Genomic DNA, 17622 nt, shown 5'->3' on the forward strand with positions numbered 1-17622 from the left:
AATAAATGTAAGTACCGTGATCTTACTTGTCATTTCTGCTCTAAAAAAGGACATTCACAGAAAGCTTGCTGTCAGTACAAAAATTCTTTTTTAACAAATCAACAAAAAGCTGAAACAAGTTCTAGTCGTGGTAAACCTTCATATGTTAATGAACTGAAAACAAGTGATTCTCTCAACAATTATCAACCTGACACCTATGGTGATGATGAACACAAATTGTTTAACATGGACTCATCTAAATTGGAGAAAGTTGCACCAATTACTCTAAATCTGGATGTATCTCATGTTGTCATAGATTTTCAGATAGACAATACTGTTGATGATTATCATGGTACCTATTTGCATTGCTTGAATGAAGCTGAAATTTCATTGAGTTTTGAAGATGTTGAAAAAGGAATTAGTACAGATTCTGTCTTGAGTAAAATTTGTAATTATGTAATGCATGGTTGGATTGAGGAATGTCCTGATGAACTCTTAAGACCATATTTCCAACGTAAAGATGAAATTTCAGTTGAAAATGGTGTTTTACTTTGGGGTTATAGAGTAATTGTACCTATCAAATTTTGCAAGAGGTTATTAGATGAGCTTCATTCTGGTCATCTTGGCATTGTTAAAATGAAACAATTAGCTAGGTCATATATCTGGTGCCTGCTATCAATAATGATATTGAGAACTTAGCTAACTCATGTTCCTCCTGCCTTCTTGAAAAACAAAATCCTTCCAAAACTATTCTTCATGTTTGGAACTATCCAGAACAGGCCCGGCCCCAGGGGTGGGCGGACCGGGCGGCCGCACAGGGTGGCGGATCTTTGGGGGCGGCAAATTTTAAGGAACAGAGAATTTTTAAATGCAAATAAATAATAAATTCAATGTGAATAGTGAAATTTTATAAAAAGCTTTTCCAAACTCAAGCTAATGAAGACATATATCTAAGATCAACAATGTCCCAGGAACGTCTGAGTGGTCTAGCAAACATAAAATAGCTTAGTCCCTAGATCTTGAAGAACTGGAGAAGGAATTTTCTACTTAATTGAACAAGTGTGTTGAACAAACTCGTGTTGTAGCAATTGTAGTTTTGATTACTTAGCAAGTTGAATAGGCCCAATACTCTGTTGCAGTCTCTTGATTTGGAACTACCGTCTTAATTATGTTTTCTTATTGTGTACCATATTTGTTCTGAACATAAAAATAGTTAAATCAGATATTTCGTGTTACTGTTCTAGTCCAGTCAGTTAAAGATTATAGAATGAAAAGTTTGGAACACAATTTCCAACTCCACATCTCTTTCAAGGATAGTAAGAGGATTAACATAAATCAAAAGTCCTCATGTGCTAAAGGAGTGGAGGTGGTTTGAAAGTACCATTTTTTCATTTTTGCCATATATCTCGGAAACTATGCAACTTATGAGCATTTGTACACCGTGATAAATTGAAGCTAACAAAATTACCAACAAGTTTTGTTCTCTACATTCTCTTCATATCTCTTATAGTTTCTGAGATATCCGCTCTTGAAGGTGAGACATTTTTTGAAAAAACACTTCTGCCTCCAATTTTTTCATCTTTTCGGCCTTATAATTTTTGAACGATTGATGAAAAAAATCCGTGCTGATTATAAGCTGACGGAGCATCAAATTATCTTCAATTTGATGTATATATTTCCACCATTTTACGCATTTCCCTAAGACTGTTGCAGCAGTTCTAGTGTTGAGAGTGAAATTTTCTGTTCAGCAACAATAAATCAGTTGACAATGAAATTTGAAGGGAATGTTTGGAACTCAATTTTAGACTTTGCAGCTTTGTTGACACTAGTTTGGAGGTGAGCAAATCAAAAATCCCAACCCCTACATCATGTGCTAAAGGGATGAGTGTGGTTTGAAAGTTGAATTTTCCACTTTTACTTACATGCTTATATCTTGGAAACAATGAGTTCTATTGACATAATCATCCACATAAAAATGAAGCTCAATGGATTTCCTACAAGTTTTGTTTTATAGAGGTTTTCAATAAATATGATACTAACTTTTCGAGATATATATGTTCTAAAATGATTCATTCTCAAAACCCCAGTTTTTCTTCCATTTTTCTCTCTTTCAAGTCTTTTAACTTTTCAACAATTGATGAAAAAAAATGTGCTAGTTACGAGATTTTAGAGCATTAAATTATCTTTCATTTCATGTATAATTCAACTATTTCAAGCATTCCTATACGACTGTTGCAGCAGTTTTAGTTTTGAATGTCTTGTTTGGTAGGGAGTTTAGAAACACACTGTGTTAAGTTCCACAGACGTTCCAATAGGTACTCAATATGGATGTTCATACTGAAGCACACTCCAAATTTTTTGATCACAGAATAGTGTGATATTCGAAAAAAGTCACTTGTTGCAAATCTTGATATTTGACTCTCAAACCTAAAACTGCTGCAACAGTCATAATGAAGGGAATGCGTGAAATAGTCGAATTATACATGAAATGAATGATAATTTAATGCTCTACAATCTCGTAGTAAGCACATTCTTTTTCCATCAATTGTTGGAAGTTATAAGAATTGAAAGAGCGAAAAATGGAAAAAACTGGTTTTAGAAAATGCATCACTTTAGAACATATATATCTAAAAAGTATTAGATTTATCGAAATCCTCTACCAAACAAAACTTTCACTCTCAACACTAAAACGGCTGCAATAATCGTAGGGAAATGCGTGAAATAGTGAAAATATATACATCAAATTAAAGATAATTTGATGCTCCGTCAGCTTATAATCAGCAGAATTATAAGGCCGAAAAGATGAAAAAATTGGAGGCAGAAGTTGTCACGTTATTTTTTATATTTAAATAACGATTAGCCTCCTGCTTGGTATCAGTCGGTAGAGCATGAAATATTTTGATATAATTATAAAAATTAGGTCGTGGTTTTAATAGGATACAGTCTCATAAAAATCTTTATAGGCCCAGATATGAGCTTCCCCTATAATTCTGGTAATCCATTAAAAAATAAATATATATATATATATATAATATATATATATATATATATATATATATATATATATATATATATATATATATATGGTACTTATCCTATAGTGTTGAGGAATTAAAATGAATTGCACACCATGAACAATTGATACATATATTAACAAATATTGCAAAAATAGATCAGGGCAAAAAATATAAAGAGCGATAAAAATATATAATATAAAAATAGAACAATAATCGAAATCAGTAACCTATCACAGGCTAAATACTATTCTCTAAATTTATAGCACGAAACGTTACCATGTGCTTTATTTTTAAATCATATGCATCCTTTTGTATGTAGCTGCGATATAAGCTTGCTAATACTTGTCGACTTGGACAATTCCATTAAAAATAGGTTCCTTAAAATCAACTTGATAAATTGGCAACCAATAATCCAAATATATATATTAAATTCTCTAGTATCTAATAGATTTCTTTGCAATGAATATATATTTTATCTCAGGGTGCAAGATTCGGCACCTGACGGAATAAATAGAGCAATTAATCTAGTGAATCAGAGCTACAACAAACTATCGCAAATTATATTGCAAAAATTGAAGATCATATGAATATGTATTAACAGCCTAGATTTTATACTTCTTTGATTTATTAGAATTTCTGAAATGTACTGACTCATTACTCCTCTAATAAAATACCTTAATACCTTAATACCTTGATACTATATTTACTTGCGCAAGTATTTTTTTTACTAAATTCTTAATTTATAAGAGAACCCTTTCGACGAGCTAGCTTTGATTATTATGTAATTTCGAAGCACTGAGGGCGCCCTGTCACTAATTCAATATTTCTCACTCACGTGTCGAAATCTTCTTATGAGCCACTGATGTCGTATCCAACTCTTGGTGGTCCTGGACTATGGTAGCCGGAGTCGTCTCTTCCAAGGGGTTACAAAATTATTTAAAATGAAAATGACTTCTGCTTTATAAGAGCATCACAAAGTCTTATAAGGAATTTAATAATTCAATCTAACTCTAGCTTTTTACAAGTTATAGCAAGGTATTACGCTCTATAATATTTAGGGACCTCTCATGGTGGCATTTGGCAGGCGAGTGTTGGTTCTCCTTTCTCAATTTTACAATTCTCATTTCCGACTTCCAAATTTACATAAAATTTGAATATCCTAGTCCTCCGCCATTTAAGGTTCAAATAGACCGTACTGAAATATTAAATTATTACTTATGTTGTATGTTTAATAATTTCTTTGCCTTCGGGCCATATCCATAACATAGACTATACAACAATTTTATATAAATCCCAATCATTTGTAGAAATATATATAAATATTTTTGAATCGGCATGCTATTGCCGCCTATCAACTGCCATTATGTGATTGGTGCATGCAAATTGTTTCAGTATTCATGCGCTTGGTAACCTCCTATTTCCTGGATACATTTAATTATTTTTATTAGGTTTTTTAAATATGCCCTCTACATGCTAGTTAATTTTCTATGCGTTACTATTTGTTTCATGCATCATAATAGTTAGCCACGTGACCTTTTGTTCCTCCAAATTGCATACCGTTTTGCCGCAATAGATTTCTGCCAAGGTGCTTGGTCAGATTCTACGTTGCATGGCTCGGTCGATCGTTAGGTCGCCGATCACTAAATGTTTATGCCTAACCTCAATCTTCAATATTTTATATAATGTTATATATTAGCAAAAAATTATTTCAATTCCTTTTAGGCTGTTGTACAGTTTAGCCAGGACAAGCTGATGTTATCTAATCTTTATGTTATCTCTTTGGCGATATTAGCCAGTTACTTTACTCAGACCTATTAATATTTCAGCTAGGGATTTTCATATCTACCCAAATCTCAATATGTTACAAAGTGTTTTTTCAAAAAATGTCTCACCTTCAAGAACGGATATCTCAGAAACTATAAGAGATATGAAGAAAATGTAGAGAACAAAACTTGTTGGTAATTTTGTAAGCTTCAATTTTTTACAGTGTACAAATGTTCATAAGATGCATAGTTTCCGAGATATATGAGAAAAATGAAAAAATGGTACTTTTAAACCACCCCCACCCCTTTGGCACATGGGGTAAGGGTGAGGACTTCTTATATGTAAATCCTCTTACTATCCTTAAAAGGGCTGTAGAGTTGGAAATTGTGTTCCAAATTTTCCTCTCCATACCTTTATTTGAGCATTCATTGCCTGCACTTATTCCTCAATATTTATATTTGTCAAAAATATTTTAACTTGAAAAGCTGATAACCTTCTGGCAAATTTTTAAGTAAACAATTATTAGACGGGATACCTGTTGGTGGGGAGGGGAGCGGCGTTTGCCGATTTCGCCCAGGGCGGCAAAGTCCCTAGGGCCGTGCCTGATCCAGAAAGTCCTTGGTCTCGTATCCATGTTGATTTCCTTGGTCCATTCAAGTCCAAAATGTATCTAATTGTCAATGATGCTTATACCAAATGGCTTGAAGCCTTAGAGGTCAGCTCCACCTCTGCCAGTCAAACTATCAATCATTTGCGTCAATTCATTATTTGCCAGATTAGGCTTGCCTAAACTCTTAGTCTCTGACAATGGTCCACCTTTCACCTCTTCAGTTTCCAAGCTCTTCTTGAGCATGAATGGTATCAGACGCTCTCTTATTGCACCATATCATCCACAAACCAATGGGTTAGCTGAAAATTATGTTAAGCTCATTAAAAATAAATTGAAATGTGCTTCACTTGAAAATGAAAATTTTGAAATTGCTCTATCTCGGCTTCTGTTCTCATACCGTACTTCAGTACATTCTAGTACAGGGGAAACCCCAGCAAAATTGATGTTCAATCGGCCCTGTAGTTCACGTTTCGACTTATTACGCCCTGACCTGCGAAGCGTGGTTAATGCTAATCAATCCAAGCAAATTAGTCACTCTCATGGTTCTCAACCCAGAGAGTTGTCCATTGATCAGCCTGTTCTGTGCCGAGACTACCGATCAACTCACTCAAGATGGGTTGAGGGGACTATTTTCAAACAGCTAGGCCCTGTAACATACCTCATCAAATTGAATAATTCCAACATGATTTGGAAACGTCATATTGATCAAATCTCACAACATGTACCCAAATTGACACATGCTCCTCCTGTTCCAGTAACACCACCTGCTGTACCTACCCCTGTACCTATCCCTAATCAAATACCTGTACCCAACACTGTTTCTGAAGGTACTACCTCAACTGTACCTCACCCAATTCTCTCCACCAACTACCTCACCAATACTTGGAAAGCGATATCCACAAAGAAATAGGCAACCAAATGTAAAACTGAATCTCTGAATTGATTCATGTAATGTTTTCTTTTATATACTTATATCATTCGTATCTTGGATTTTCTTTTTATCTCCATCTTGTATTGCTACCCAGTTCTATTCTTATTTATTCATATGTTTTTCAGTATTTTTCCTATTTTGAGGGAAGGATTATGTAATGTATTGGGTACTCCATGTGTTCTTTTGGCCCTTGATGCTCGAGGCTCTGTTTTTGTGTGGCGATCACTTGATGTGTTTCCTAACAATTGTATCCTGTATCTTAACAGTTGAATATACTTACTATCAATTATCTCATGAAGTTTATTCCTTTATCAATACTTGAAGTGAATACTTTAAATTATTAATACAGATAATTCAATCTTAATTGAAGAAATCTTTTGATCTGTAACATTTTTCAATACATCCCTGAATAGAACAAATTGAAAAAAAGTTGCGTGGTTCTATTCAAGGCTCTAGTCGTTATCCGTTTGTGGTACTCATTGATGCATACAGATACAATTGACCAACTCATTTATCCTTTATAAGGCAGGAAAGGATACATGGTCAATATCACTATAATCACTTATACTGTAGATATAATATTAATAATCACGAAAATCATGTGAGAGTCATATGATAAAATATTGCAATTCGATTTCAACCAGAGATTTCAATAAAACAACTGACCAAATAGCTACGTCATTTCTAGCAGGTTCTTCATGCCGGGGGGCTCACAAGTATATATCTCAAATCCATTTCAGCCCTTGTAAATGTATATATAGATAATTTGACACATTAATATTCAGTTATTGAATATAATAATTAATTATTCATTTCAGCTGATCATCCTGTTGTCAATATTTGCAATAGCAGAAGACTCGATGGTGGTTGACAACTTTCAACTTGGATTTTCATTCAATATGATTCTGTATTATATCCAATAACATTGGAACAAATTTAATGCTGTTTTTTTGCAGAAATTTCTCATTCATTTCCATCTGCAATGTAAAATAGTTTCGCTCATGCTCTATTAAATTAAGTATTAAAACCGTTTGTGGTACTCATTGATGCATACAGATACAATTGACCAACTCATTTATCCTTTATAAGGCAGGAAAGGATACATGGCCAATATCACTATAATCACTTATACTGTAGATATAATATTAATAGTCACGAAAATCATGTGAGAGTCATATGATAAAATATTGCAATTCGATTTCAAACAGAGATTTCAATAAAACAACTGACCAAATAGCTACGTCATTTCTAGCAGGTTCTTCATGCCGGGGGGCTCACAAGTATATATCTCAAATCCATTTCAGCCCTTGTAAATGTATATATAGATAATTTGACACATTAATATTCAGTTATTGAATATAATAATTAATTATTCATTTCAGCTGATCATCCTGTTGTCAATATTTGCAATAGCAGAAGACTCGATGGTGGTTGACAACTTTCAACTTGGATTTTCATCCAATATGATTCTGTATTATATCCAATAACATTGGAACAAATTTAATGCTGTTTTTATGCAGAGATTTCTCATTCATTCCCATCTGCAATGTAAAATAGTTTCGCTCATGCTCTATTAAATTAAGTATTAGAAGGGCTCATTCTGAAATTGACGTCAGCCTATTCTGCAAAATACACTGATAAGGAATATGCATCCATATTCTAGACGCAGGTGGAAATTATTCCAACAGTCAAGAAAATGTATCGACACATGTCAGAATTCCTTCATCTTGTACGCGTTATGGAAGTGAATTCATTTCATGTGACGGCTCTGTCTCCCTCCAGATTGATAAGTCAAACATAATATTTCAATCACCATACATACTTGCTCAATAATTCAATACAGACATGCGAAACTCTTCCAACAATAACACTGTCGTGGGACTAAATTATTGAAAAGCTGACATCTACTGACATTATTTATAACAATAAAATAATAATTTCGCGAGCACATTGTTGTATTAGAAGAATTGATTCTAACTCACTTCAACAGAAATTGAAGATGAAGGAAAAGAGTGAAACTCTACAAATTTTACATGAAGCCTGATTTATCATTTTATTTATAGTTCTAGCAGCTAGCCATCTGAAGCGCCTGAAAGTTATGTTGCGGCAACCCAACTAACATTAAAGAGGGTAGAGCAATGAGCGTATTCGGATAGAACGTTATTTTGCTTCGCCGAAAACCAGTTTCATTACTGTAACAAGAGTTGCCTATCTTGCAGGCGTGTTCGTAACAGTACTTTTAGCATTTACATCCTCATCTATTCAGAGAGTATAGAATGTATTATTCTATAATATGTTACATTCGATACTCGCTGCATCTTCTAGCATCAGTTGAAATTCATTATTCTGGATAATCCAAGAATATAATTTCGATATCAAAATAATATAGCTTCCATTTTGAAGGTATCTTCCAAAATATTCTTTTTACATAATGTTGAAGGATCCGTATGATTAGAATTACGTATGTTTAGAAAACCTAGAGTGCAGCATTTATTTCATTTTCATTCTTCATTCATTTTTTTCCTCTCTCAGTATTGGGGCGCTACTCCTACTGGCGGACAAGTTCTCACTTATGCCAGTAGATGTGCAAACGCTCAATTAATAGAGGTAAAATAATATCAATATTGGCTGTCAACATTTTATCCAAGGTGAGGTCTGAGAAATGGGAGGGGAAAATGAAATTATTAGATATGGTTATCATACCATCGAGTTTGTACGGGAGTGAAGTGTGGGGTTTCGGTTGTGAGCAAGCTGTGGAAGCTGTTCAGTTGTTCTTTTTGAAGCGCTTGCTCTTGCTGGTGCGTACGACGCCGAGTTGGTGTGTTAGATTGGAGGCGAATAGACCAAGGCTCAAATTTCATATCCTCAAAAGATGTCTATCTTGGCTGATAAGAATTGCGAACATGCCAGAGTCCAGATACCCTTTCATTTGTTATCGCCTACTGTTGAAAACCAACTTCAGTTCTAATTGGTTATCTATGGTTCAGAGAGAGATGGATTTGTTGGAGTTTCAAAATTTAAGGAACGATATTGAATTTGATGCTATTGAACTATATAATAGTAGAGAGAGAATTCTTGAAAGATATGTAATGAAAATAATGGATGAGGATAGATACTTGGCTCAGAATTCGCAAAGTTCTCCTTTTTATAAATTGTTTAATCCCGAATATCAACTAGGAGAACAGCTAACGTATGATCTGCCAATTAAAATGATTCGTTGTGTGACACAGTACAGAGTATCAAACACGAGTACATTCTTACACATAAACGGTCAGAGATATCAGCTTGACGGAGAGAAAATTTGCCCTGCCTGTGATTTAGATTTCGAATCGTTAATACATTTTCTATTGATCTGTCCGGAATATGAAAATATTAGATTGCAGTATATTTTACCTTATGTAAATAATGTAGTTCAAAATGTAGACAAATTGATGGTACTGTTATCTAACTTTAATGATGAGAAAATCAAACAGGTATATCAGTATACTGTGAAAGCACTTATCAAGAGAGAAAATATGGTGTCGACCACCGATAGATAAGCATGATAATTACGATAGTTATCAGTCACTGCCAGCCTTAAGATATTATAGGTTAGATGTATAGAGGTATTCATGTTTTCAATCTTTGTTATTAGTCATTCTTACTTTTCTGTACTTGGTTGGTGGCATTATGATTGGTTTATCATGTTATAATATTGATGTAAAAAAAATATTTATATATACAAAAATTATCTATATTCATGTGTAAATGACTCAACTCATTTGTATGGCAATAATTGTCGAAACAAATAAAATGATTTATTATTATTATTATTATTATTATTATTATTTCTCCAATCTGTCCACAAAAGGCTCGTTCACTGGTTTATTTCTAGATTATATCAATATTTGTGAATAATAAGTTATGTTATTGTTTTAGTCAATTGAAAGCATTCAATATTTCAATAAACATTCTACACAGTTAACATTACCTTTAGAATTTAATTCTATTTCATTGAACATATTGTTGAGGAACGAACGGAAAGGTCATGTCAATGTTTAGTTTTTCATGGTGATTGCCCTCGTGATCGACCTTCATGTGGCACAAACAATTTGTAAAGCATTGGAGTAAACAGTACGGTTGAGTCTGGACACAACCTCCGTAGACAAAGCCGTGGTGCATTCGTGTGACGTCAGCACAGGTGGGGCTCCTACACCAATAAAAATTCGTCGATTTCAGCTGATCCTTATCAGCTAGTGTTTTTATTGATGTAGGAGCCCTACCTGTGCTGACGTCACACGAATGCACTATGGCTTTGTTTACGGAGGTGGTGGTCTAGATCGGGGTTTAGCACGATGTCATCCAAATATTCTCATCATTACCAGTTGATTACTAGCTTCGGTTGGAACTGAAAGTTACACTGCCAGGTAATCGTTCTGTTCCCACCTTAAGGCCCGGTTGTACGAAATCTGGTACAATTTCAATAGTGATTAATTCCACGAGAACCAATCAGAGAAGACTTTTTCAAAAAATGGCTTCTCTGATTGGATCTCGTGAAATTAATAACGATTAAAATTGAACCGTATGTTGTGCAACCGGCACTTAATGTATCAATGTTGTTCCACATCACCATTCATATAGTGAATATCATTCCCATACAAATAGATTCATATATTCCCATACAAAATGTCATAGCTTACATTGTCAGTTGGTGCTCAATAATAAAGGAATATTATGTTCGATAATCAAGTACACACGTCAGATCACATAAATACAGCTATTTTGGCTTTCATTGACGCAAACAGTTTATGGGTGGACAAAATTATTATGAAAACAGAATCAACCAAAGCTTTATAATGTAGGCTCTCCGCCATTGTCACAGTCTCAAAAGCACGGTGAGCAGCTCATCCCTCGCCGCCGACAGTTGGTTAATTACCAGACTGCTCTGTCAAATCGTTCCTGGAGGCTTCAACGCGTCTTTGCATGATTATGATACGCTTGCCTGGTGGTGTGCGTGCGCAGGTCGAATTATGGCTCATGATTTGATTAACTAGAGCCGGAAACCTGCGCTCCATTTTGCCTGCAGTGCAATTCAATTATCGGGATAAACTTTGATCACATTGTAAAGTAACATCTTATTAGGGTCATGGGGAAGGAGTGGGAATGGTAGTGCTACCGTCCAATATTAATCCAATTCGGGCTCACTCGGCTTCTTGTGTTGCGCTGTTATATGTATACACATACCTTGTTTGATTGTGTGTTCAGGCCAGCGTTCTCCCAATGTATCTTGTCAATCTTCTGCTTTGTGTGCTGTGTCATAGAGATAATATTCCCTCAAGATCCATTCCAATGACAACTTATAATACTGCTGAATGATTAAAATGATTCCATAGATGAGAACGCGAAGAGGCAAATAAACCAAGCGTTCATTGTGATCCGTTGATAAACGAATGATTCTGAATGATTGAACAGTTCTGAATGATTGAACAGTTCTGAATGATCAATATGATTCAATAGAACAAAACTGGTAAAAACAATATCAAAATGAATTACTAGACTGATACTAGCAATCTATTTTTGAGAGTTTGACCAAAAACTACTTTCATTAACAAGCCAATGATTGCAAATAAGTTGTTGAAAGAATAATAGATTATTGTTATGTGGAATGTTGATTAAGTTGTCCAAAAGTTGTTTGGTTCAATTTAAATTCATAGTGTCGTACTAGCCTGAATCATTTTAGTCGATTCAAAAAATATGTTGAGTTTTGTCTATCCCATTTTATTTCTAGTAGGTATTTTCTCTGGTCTTGCGCCCCCAGGGAGTTTGAGGAATCCAGCCTGAGACCACTCATTATAGACATAGACTATTTTTAATTTCTTCCAAATATTAAATCTCATTAATGACCTTTATCGGAAAGTTGGTTTAATATTCCCCTGAAATGAAAAACTTCTCATGATTCAATATGAAAATGTTGTCAATACTATGCTAGTGATAGCTTTTAGGCACGCCACTATAGTGCATAGGTGCCGTTGACAATCGAAAAATGAATTCTTCAAAAATAGTTCATAATCATTTTTTTGAAAGAGGAAGGGGAAGATTCGTACCATAGATATAATACTCAATCTTTGTTCTATGATAAATGTTGACAATTGATTAATGGAGATTGAGGAATGGTATAAGTAATAAAATAAAAATTTTATGTTGGGAAGCAAATTTAATTACTATTATTATGTTTTCCAGACAACCTATTCCGTATATCATGTTTTAATATAACTTGAGTATTATTGATGAATATATATATTTTATATTCAGTGAACAAGATCTCATGACTGACATTGGAAGTGGTTGAAGTTTGCAGCATCATTGTAAGAACATAAAAGAAATTCATTCCATAAATGATATAATCTTATGTAAGTTATAGCAGACTTGTTGAACAATATCGATAATTAGTGATCTTGTTTTATCAGCCATTGAGTATTGATAGCCACTCGGATTATGTGTATCCGACACGGATCGTCAATTATTAGCGATGCAATCGTGTGTCGTGCATCCGATGTAGTCGTCATCTATTCTAACTTGGCAGAGAAAGTTATCAGCGAGCAGTTAAAGTCACGAGTGATACGAATAAAGTCTCTTTCATACACTGCGATATTTGATCATTACCATTTCTCTTCAAGTTGTAGATCGGTTACTTCTAGATAATCAACTTGATCGCACCTCAATCATCATCATCATAATCTAATATTCTTGCACGATTTCCTATTGCGTTCGGCGACCAAAACCGCTGGTTTTCATAGCTTTCTGATTGGTAATTCGATATCTCACCTGATTGTGGCTGGAGGGAAGCTCAGTCCCCTCGAAAACAACAAAAGGCCACATTGCGAAATATGTATTCAGAGATATCTTCTCTCGAAAAAAGTGTCACACTCATGAATGATGAATGCAACACGGAGAATCATTCCACAGTCTTCAATGGTTGCATTATTGATACAACGAATTATCTGACATGAGTACTGCTGTGTTTGTGCACAACTTTCGAATACGACAAGATGTCGATTCAATTTAAATATCGGGGCACCGAGCTTCGCTCGTTATTTTTATTTATCTTAAAAAGAATAAAATAGAATAGAATTTTATTGGTCATAAAATAATCACATGAATACATGGACTTCGTCAATTTTTTAATACTAAGTGAGTCGAAACAAACACAAAAACACTAAGATCAGTCAGTATCAGTACAATACAATTAAATAACATGAATCACATAAAACGATTCCAATCTATTCTAAAATAGTCATGTACGTTGTACAAACATTCATCAATTAACACTGCTTTCAATATTTTTTTTAATTGTGTGCATGTGAGTACTTTCAAGTGGTCAGGTGTGGAGTTATATAATTTGATAGATGTAAAGTGCCCGTTTCTTTGTGATTTAGTATGACTGTACAACGGAATTCTCTAACTGTAAACAGAACACAATATTCTCTGAAATGATCGTGTTTACATTTCACAGCTGGTTACACGTCATCTTATGAATTTCGGCGATGCGATATTTTGATTTTTCACATCCTCACTTGCTCACTCACTTGTTTACTATCCACAGCTGTCTCAGCCAAGGATAAATGGATGTAGTTATGCAATAAGGTACCAAGTGCCAAAAGTAAATTATACGGTAAAAACGAACAGGTACTGTACTATACAGTACGTAAGTACTGTAGCTATTATAATACAACTTACACTGTATTCGTGTAGGAAATTTGGTAGGTTATTTATCTTGATTTCTGAAAATACCCCAAAATAAGGGAGTAAGATAACTTTGAAAAACCAAAGTTTTCCTGCCGATTGAAGAAACATTAAAAATTAGTCTAAGACATATTATGTCTTAGAATAAAAACGTGTAACAAATATCAGATCACTATTCAAGCTATCAAGCTTTTCATAAATTTCATAAGTTTGTATCGACGGTATATGACATAAAAGGCAAATGCTCGCGCTTGGTCCATAGTTCTACGACTGAGGAATGAGGATTTAGGTCAGCAACTAAAATCGACAAGCCATGATTGTCAATCTTACTCATGATACAAAGCTTTGTACTATGATACATGGTTTTCATTCCGTATCATTCTTTAATAAAAATAAAACAAGATTCTGGTTTCAAAAGCATCAAAGTCGCCAGGCTGGTCTGAGCTATTCATGACTTTTTTTCAGTATGCATTATCAACTCAGCAGTTCTAATACACAGACATCACTACTTGGAATGCCATGACATTTTCTATTCTCTCAATTCCTATTATTACCATAGATCGATTCAGATCAGCACAATGTTTATTCTGTATGTTCATAATAGATTTTTCTGATTGTAAAAAGAAATAGTCAATAATTGCTGGGAATTTAAAGTGATATTCAACGATTTGAACCTGATAATTGGATTGTTGAATGACAATTGAAATTCAGTGAATTTTACTGTACAACATTCCTTTTCCTCCTATTTTATTGGGTGATGAGTGGAGATGATTTATGATTTCATATTTGGATTCATCTTTTCATAGTTCAATATTTTTTTGGAAAACTAGAATTTTTAAAAATTAAAAATGTTTATGTATAAACTTCTCAGGTGTTCAAAAACTTCTTAAAACCTTTGCCTGTCCCTTTGTGAGGCAGGAGTATTATTATCTTAGTATGTACTATATAATCATATGATAATGGAAAGCTATATTAAAAACAGCTATAACTCCCTTGTTTTCGGGTATTTTTGAAAATGGGACTTACGCTTTAAAGAATTTGAGGTCGCTGAATCCAAATCCGAAATCAGAAATCTTCTATCTATATTTTTAAGGAAGTTAGACTTTGAGAAAAAGTGATGAGTCATAGGTTTGAGCAAACGTCGGCATAGTTGTTGGATCTGTCGGCTTATTCGTAAGATCCCCATGTGAAAGTACAGGAGAGCTGCAAAATATGAAATATGATCTTCCGTAATATGATATTCCAGGAGCGAGGTCTCTGCCGTGTGAAACTGGCCTAAGGCCTCTTTCACACGATAGGAGACGTGCAACTTGAACACTGAACAGTGTTCTCGTTTTTTTGTCGAAGTACATTGAGTCAAATCGTGTCTTTCACATGGTGACTCCTATCCAGGAACCTCGTTTTGTCACGTCTTTTCCCCTCGAGGCAAGCAGAGGCAAGATCTAACAACTACGCGCCGACGTTTGCTCAAAGGATGACTCATCACTTTTTCTCAAAGTCTAACTTCCTTAAAAATATAGATAGAAGATTTCTGATTTCGGATTTGGATTCAGCGACCCCAAATTCTTTAAAGCGTAAGTCCCGTTTTCGAAAATATCCGAAAACAAGGAAGTTATGGCTGTTTTTAATAAAGCTTTCTATTATCATATAATTATACGGTAAAAACGAACAGGTACTGTACTATACAGTACGTAAGTACTGTAGCTATTATAATACAACTTACACTGTATTCGTGTAGGAAATTTGGTAGGTTATTTATCTTGATTTCTGAAAATACCCCAAAATAAGGGAGTAAGATAACTTTGAAAAACCAAAGTTCTCCTGCCGATTGAAGAAACATTAAAAATTAGTCTAAGACATATTATGTCTTAGAATAAAAACGTGTAACAAATATCAGATCACTATTCAAGCTATCAAGCTTTTCATAAATTTCATAAGTTTGTATCGACGGTATATGACATAAAAGGCAAATGCTCGCGCTTGGTCCATAGTTCTACGACTGAGGAATGAGGATTTAGGTCAGCAACTAAAATCGACAAGCCATGATTGTCAATCTTACTCATGATACAAAGCTTTGTACTATGATACATGGTTTTCATTCCGTATCATTCTTTAATAAAAATAAAACAAGATTCTGGTTTCAAAAGCATCAAAGTCGCCAGGCTGGTCTGAGCTATTCATGACTTTTTTCAGTATGCATTATCAACTCAGCAGTTCTAATACACAGACATCACTACTTGGAATGCCATGACATTTTCTATTCTCTCAATTCCTATTATTACCATAGATCGATTCAGATCAGCACAATGTTTATTCTGTATGTTCATAATAGATTTTTCTGATTGTAAAAAGAAATAGTCAATAATTGCTGGGAATTTAAAGTGATATTCAACGATTTGAACCTGATAAATTGGATTGTTGAATGACAATTGAAATTCAGTGAATTTTACTGTACAACATTCCTTTTCCTCCTATTTTATTGGGTGATGAGTGGAGATGATTTATGATTTCATATTTGGATTCATCTTTTCATAGTTCAATATTTTTTTGGAAAACTAGAATTTTTAAAAATTAAAAATGTTTATGTATAAACTTCTCAGGTGTTCAAAAACTTCTTAAAACCTTTGCCTGTCCCTTTGTGAGGCAGGAGTATTATTATCTTAGTATGTACTATATAATCATATGATAATGGAAAGCTATATTAAAAACAGCTATAACTCCCTTGTTTTCGGGTATTTTTGAAAATGGGACTTACGCTTTAAAGAATTTGAGGTCGCTGAATCCAAATCCGAAATCAGAAATCTTCTATCTATATTTTTAAGGAAGTTAGACTTTGAGAAAAAGTGATGAGTCATAGGTTTGAGCAAACGTCGGCATAGTTGTTGGATCTGTCGGCTTATTCGTAAGATCCTCAGGTAAATATACAGAGATGTGCAAACGCTCAATAATAGAGGTAAAATAATATCAATATTGGCTGTCAACATTTTATCCAAGGTGAGGTCTGAGAAATGGGAGGGGAAAATGAAATTATTAGATATGGTTATCATACCATCGAGTTTGTACGGGAGTGAAGTGTGGGGTTTCGGTTGTGAGCAAGCTGTGGAAGCTGTTCAGTTGTTCTTTTTGAAGCGCTTGCTCTTGCTGGTGCGTACGACGCCGAGTTGGTGTGTTAGATTGGAGGCGAATAGACCAAGGCTCAAATTTCATATCCTCAAAAGATGTCTATCTTGGCTGATAAGAATTGCGAACATGCCAGAGTCCAGATACCCTTTCATTTGTTATCGCCTACTGTTGAAAACCAACTTCAGTTCTAATTGGTTATCTATGGTTCAGAGAGAGATGGATTTGTTGGAGTTTCAAAATTTAAGGAACGATATTGAATTTGATGCTATTGAACTATATAATAGTAGAGAGAGAATTCTTGAAAGATATGTAATGAAAATAATGGATGAGGATAGATACTTGGCTCAGAATTCGCAAAGTTCTCCTTTTATAAATTGTTTAATCCCGAATATCAACTAGGAGAACAGCTAACGTATGATCTGCCAATTAAAATGATTCGTTGTGTGACACAGTACAGAGTATCAAACACGAGTACA

Source organism: Nilaparvata lugens, chromosome 3 (genome assembly GCF_014356525.2).
Source record: "Nilaparvata lugens isolate BPH chromosome 3, ASM1435652v1, whole genome shotgun sequence".
NCBI lineage: Eukaryota > Metazoa > Arthropoda > Insecta > Hemiptera > Delphacidae > Nilaparvata > Nilaparvata lugens.